General features: G+C 35.0%; 1 long non-coding RNA gene across 2 annotated transcripts in view; it reads right to left on the bottom strand.

Annotated features, from left to right (window-relative positions):
- Positions 1-4,828: 4,828 nt before the first annotated feature.
- Positions 4,829-6,047, bottom strand: part of LOC128248606 (uncharacterized) — an 82,290-nt gene continuing 81,071 nt past the window's right edge. The window contains exons 2-3 of one of the 2 annotated variants that reach the window (XR_008264793.1): positions 5,548-5,791; positions 4,829-4,989 (exon numbers count right to left, since the gene is read on the bottom strand). This is a non-coding gene — a long non-coding RNA (uncharacterized LOC128248606). Of the gene's footprint in view, positions 4,990-5,066; positions 5,792-6,047 lie in introns of those variants that run through there. The other variant, XR_008264792.1, reaches the window with a different exon arrangement.

Below are 6,047 nucleotides of genomic sequence, written 5' to 3'. Positions count from 1 at the left end.
GATACACATAGTGTATGTTTTATATATATATATATGTATGTATGTATGTATGTATGTATGTATGTATATATATAGTATATGTATACATTACTTGAAGATTCGTAGACGTAAATTTCTACGTCTGACGTGTGAAACTCGTAAGGTGTGAAAATAAAGAAAAAGAAAAATGGCTTCGGAGTGAGGAAGTTTAAGGGCGTACGTTGGTCGGGTAAACTTACGTGTTGAAGTTGAAAGGACATCGGCGATAAATATTATTATGTGATATTCTAATACGGTTAGACGGACAGGAATGTGTCACCAGCTCTTCTTTTGTTATTGACAGGTGAGACATGTATCACCGCTACCGCTGCTCTTCTGGCCAAGGTTTAAAGACTACCGAAATCAGGTTACTTGTTCGTACATTGTGCGCAGTTACATTTCTTTCTGGTGTTAGTCAACAGTAGCCAAAGCTGGTGTCCAGCGGAAGGGAGAAATGTTATTATGAGCCAGCAGTGACAATCATACATTTGCATATGTTTTGTATAGTTTTAAACTGGGTTTTCATAGATTATAGCGGACAATGATTAAAAGTTGAGACGTTTCTTTAATGGCAACAGAATGTTAGGTGTGTTTCCTGTGTTTGCATTTGCAAAATGCGGATTCTAGTTGAGTAAGGAAGACACTATCAAGGATGCTTCCTATGTTATTTCTTGCTGTGTTGTTTTCACACAGAAGCACACACAATTACATAGACCGGCACACTTGTTCGAACGATGTTATCTAGGCTGGAGAAGCTAATCTTGAAGTTATAGCCATTAAAACATTGTACACTACATGAGAAAAGACTACATATTCGCAGACACTGTCCAATACTCCAACTAAAATTTCTTGCTGTGTTGTTTTCTGGCATCAGCAGACTCTACACGAACTTGTACAGATAAGTGGAGTCATCCTCGTCCCCTGAATTTATGTGTTCTGTAATGTATTTTTGAAACTATTGTTTGTTGTAGTATCTCACGATATCAAAGTTGTGAGAGTGGATCTGTAAAACATAACATTTGAAAGGCAGAATCCTCTACTCGACGGTTGGTAGGATTTCAGCAATTTTAGTTGCAGTATTGGATAGTGTCTGCGTATATGTGGTCTTTTCTCATGTAGTGTACAATATTTTAATGGTTATAACTTCAAGATTAGCTTCTCTAGCCTAGATAACATCGCTCCAACAAGTGTGCTGGTCTATATAATTGTGTGTGTTTCTGTGTGAGTATATACTTTACTTAATGGTTCTTTGTTTCCCGTCAGTATCAATATCGCTATTGTTTGTTATGACGGGGACCGTCTAATTATTCTTCTGATATTTCTCTAATGATAATATCTCAAATTATCTAATATAATCTTAGACAATGAATATTAAAACTAAATTATCTAAATAATAGAACTAATTAAATTTGCATGAATTTCTTCATGCTAGAAAACATATACTCTGCAAAAAGTTTAATGCCAACGATTGATTTTTTTCTTTTAAGTTGTCAAGATAATTTATTTTCTCCTATCAATGGAATTCTTCCTTCCTGATTATCGGTAGTGAAAGCCATTCACTGGATATTGACAATAATGATAAAACTGAACAGCACTGCTAGAAGACATAGTTATATCTCACTTCAATCGTAAACTCCCACCTTAGATATGTTAGAAGTATATAGGTCAATCAATGTACATTCAGTTAGCTGTGTCTGAAAAATAAACCTTTCGCTCGAGTGCTTTTCATGGTAAGTCTGTTGGATGAGGGCTTGTATGGCATAGTGGTTAGAAGTATACGGCTCACAATCGTAAAGTTTTGAGTTCGATTTCCGGCAGTGTGTTGTGTCCTTGAGGAAGACAATTTATTTCACGTTGCCCAAGTCCACTCAGCTGGCAAAAATTAATTAGGTCAACCTTGTTACATTCTGAGTCACGCTCAATCTCGCTGAGACTTACGTTAAAAGCACGTGTGTCTGTGGAGTGCTCAGTCACGTTAATTTCCCGAGCAGGTTCAGCTGGAACACTCGTCGTTGTAACCGACGGAGTGCCAGAATAACATAGGACCCAGTATTTTGGCGGGTGTAGAAATCTGTCTCAATGAAAGTACATTGCTAATGGTAATTGTAGGTTCTCTCAGTAATTGGCGCGTTTTAACTTTCTTGTTGCACGAGTTACAATATGACGGTCGCTGAAATATCTTGTGCGAGAAGGAATATTTAGAGCAATGATGGCCCTGGTTGGGAAACTGTATGTAAATATAATTGTTTAGAGTAGTGGTAGATGTATGGGTGGGGCAGAGACAATACGGGTAACGGTGGCAGGGATGAAATGAATGAATAGGTGACATGATATAGGCCATGATACAGGAGGAGCCGGAGTAACTGTCGTATGGTAGAAAATCTAGAGAGAAGAATAGAAAGCATGTTTGTCGGTCGGAGGTTTAGTGATTTATGCGATTGACACTAAATCAACGATGCTGGAATTTGCACTGAAAATGCAAATAGTCTTATGAACTACGATAAAATAAATACCAACGCCTTTGATTATTAAATCTATAAAAGGTTATTGTTTTGGTATGTGTGGCAATATATTTTCATCTCTTATTCCGTTCATAAATATTTGCTTGGGTTAAAGATTAAACTTAGAAAACTGCATAGTATTTCTGGAGAGTCAGACCGTTCTTATTGTTTTTTGTTTTTATATTCCTTGCTGTTGATGAATGAAAATGAAAATAACATTTGTTGACACTTGTCACAGAGATGAGGCTGATAAAGTATTCTGTTCATAAATCTATGTGTATATCTGTGCGTGTATATATGGATGTGCTTAAATATAGTGGTGTGTTTATTATTGTGTTCGCGTGAGTGTATGCATGTGCTTGTGTATTCTTTGTGCATGTGTGTGTGTCAGAATAACTATAAATATACACATTGTTATGAGTCTACAAGAACAAAAAAATATCACTATTGAAAAGAACCTGGTACTTCATAGAAATTTAGGACATCTGGAATTGCTGTCGTATTTACAGAATCAAATCTCATCCAAAGATTCAAAGAGTTGTCGCAAATATTTTTCTTCGTCATCAGTAATCAATATATATTCTTCATGAAAGTATTTAGAATTGCTCTCTCTCTCTCTTTCTCTCTCTCTCTCTCTCTCTCTCTCTCTCTCTCTCTCTCTCTCTCTCTCTCTCTCTCTCTCTCTCTCTCTCTCTGTAAAAGCAACAGAATGCTTAATTTAAAAACTCGCATTGAAAGAATTATATATTACTGTAGCATGGCCTGGACTACAAATGAAACTAAAACACGCGAGAAACGTTGAACGAGGCTCTCTTTTACGATTGTCACAAGAATTTCTCAACAAACGCAATATTAATCTTGGTTCTTCTGAATTCCCTCTATAACCAGCTTTGTTATATTTTCATCCACATTTGGTACAAGAGGTATTTCAAACTGTTTTGTTTTTTCTTTCCTTCACAAAAGTATCGTTACTATTCGGCTCAAAATGTCACATTCTTTAAATATTTTACATACAATATTTCCTAATACTTTCATAGCACCTGACCAGTTTCTTTTTGTATGTTTTCGTCTTGAGCATATATTAATATAAATGTGATATTATTTTGCCTTGAAATAAAAAGCATTGAACAGTAAAAAATTATAGTAAAAGCCTTGATTTTGTCATTTATAAGTTTTTACCATTGAAAATATTTATTCTTTTCCGGTATGCAGAATGATGAATACGCCATATTCACTATACAATGTTTTTTTTTTTTTTCGTATTGAATGAGTACCAACTCTACTGGCAACGCGAGATTGCGCAAAAATTCGAAGTGAAAATTTACGTAATGTTTGCGGTTTTAGACATTAGAGTGGCACTACATCAGACTTGCATCAAAGGTGTGCCGTCACATGGTGTGTCTTCCAGACAACGCCTGCAAGACGCACAGTGTGAAAGCGCACCTTTCATGCAAATTTGATGAAGGACCACTCTAATGTCTAAAACTGCAAACATTACGTAAATTTTCACTTCGAATTATTGTGTAAACTGGCGTTGCAACGTTGGTAACCAAACAACTGTAACGAATCATTAAAGCTATGTTAAAGGAATTATTTATCTTCTTATTATTTGGATTATAATTCACTCTTCACGACACCCGGTGTTGCCTTCATGAAACCAGGATTTTCTACACTTGAAGAATTTCGATATTAGTCTGGAATCTGACAGTGTTGATACCCCACAACGTGGGTGAGTGCTTTTCTGGAAATAGCCAACCTTTATAACTTACCAGGATCTAAAACACACACTTTTGTGTATATATATATATATATATATATATATATATATATATGTGTGTGTGTGTGTGTGTGTGTGTGTGTGTGTGTGTGTGTGTGTGTGTGTGTGTGTGTGTGTGTGTGTGTGTGTGTTACGCGTTTGCATTATTGGGAGCAGGATTCGAAGAGCAAAAGTGTCCACCAATAGTCTGACACATTATCGATCTCCAAACATCTACCAAGTCACCTCCAATCAGTAGGAAAATGATCAAAAGACCTCCCAGCCAAGACCATCATGTTTTTTGTTTTGCTATTTCTCATTCTGTGCATCCAGGCCGTCATTATCCAAAGCATCCTTCCATATTCTAAGACAATTGTGAGATTTAACAGCTGATTCTCACAGATCATGAATCTACATATAGGCAACATTGTTGGCTTGATAAACTTCTACCAGTGATTTTCTGCGCTAGATTGGATTAATTTAAACCCTATTTTTGTTGTATTAAAAATATTGTTCTAATCGATATTGTGTTTCGAAAGGGAAAAAGAAAGACAACGAATCAATGATTTATTAATTCTTTGTAAGGCAGTAATGTCGACTATTCACACTGATGTAGCACTAATAGCCTCTCGCTGTGACATCATCCAATTAGAGTTCCCATTTATATCTGGTGGAGCTTGAGTCATTTTACGCGATTCACTTATATTATTGAACCTGTTAGTAAGACAAGTAACAGACACACATTTAATAACTTGATACATTAGAGCGAAAACAAACATGCAATACAAAAGTGGTTTTGTCTTTTCCTTTCTTTTTCCTTTTCATTTATTTATTATAGATCTACCATATTTAATTATTGTAGGTTTCTTTCAAGATCATGTCATCAAAAAGTGTTGCACGGCTATATACTTACAAATGTTCGACCATCCATATTCGTTTAGTTTAGGAGAATTGCCTATGCAAATTCAACGAACAAACTCTTTAAGTCTATCTATCACACATATAGCTGGCACTGTATTTTACATATCTAATTGGTATCATATTCCTGTGTGAAACCATAAAATAGATTTCCACGGCACCGCTTAATTGATGCTGTGAGTTTTATCCAGGTTGATTTACATAACATTTGAAGTTGTCAAAGTTGCATGCAAGACCCATTTTACATTTTCTATTGTTACTTCTTTTTGTTTTTTTATTTATTATTATTATTATTATTATTATTATTATTATTATTATTATTATTATTATTATTATTATTATTATTATTATTACTTTGCGCATTTTGCTGGGATATTTTTTTTTCATTAAAGTAATGAAATTAAATGCCATTACTCGATAATATATTCCATTTAGTGTTGGATGACGTCTTTCTTGATATATAGCAGTTATTATACTATAAATAGTGGGTGGAGAAGAATGTCTCTTATGTCTGTGGAATGAGCTGGTGCCAACGCCACTGATGTTGCAGGAACCTCATGAAAACTGGCAATATTGTTTCTCTGAACTTTAGGGTGATCTGAAAAAAATATAAAAGTGGACAAGTTTTAAGGTGGACAAAATGAATATGAGACATAGTTAAGCATTACTGCGCCACAAACAATGTGACGGTCACCAGGTTTTAGATGTCAAGTAACAACCATGTCAGTAAAAATGCATAAAATATAGAAACTATCTCTCCCCTCGCCCCCTCTCTTTCTCTTATGCACACGCGAATACACAAGTGTATGTATAAATATAAATGTATGCATGTGTGTACGTATATATATATATAT

Source organism: Octopus bimaculoides, chromosome 8, assembly GCF_001194135.2.
Source record: "Octopus bimaculoides isolate UCB-OBI-ISO-001 chromosome 8, ASM119413v2, whole genome shotgun sequence".
NCBI lineage: Eukaryota > Metazoa > Mollusca > Cephalopoda > Octopoda > Octopodidae > Octopus > Octopus bimaculoides.
This window is presented reverse-complemented; position numbering and strand designations above follow the sequence as displayed.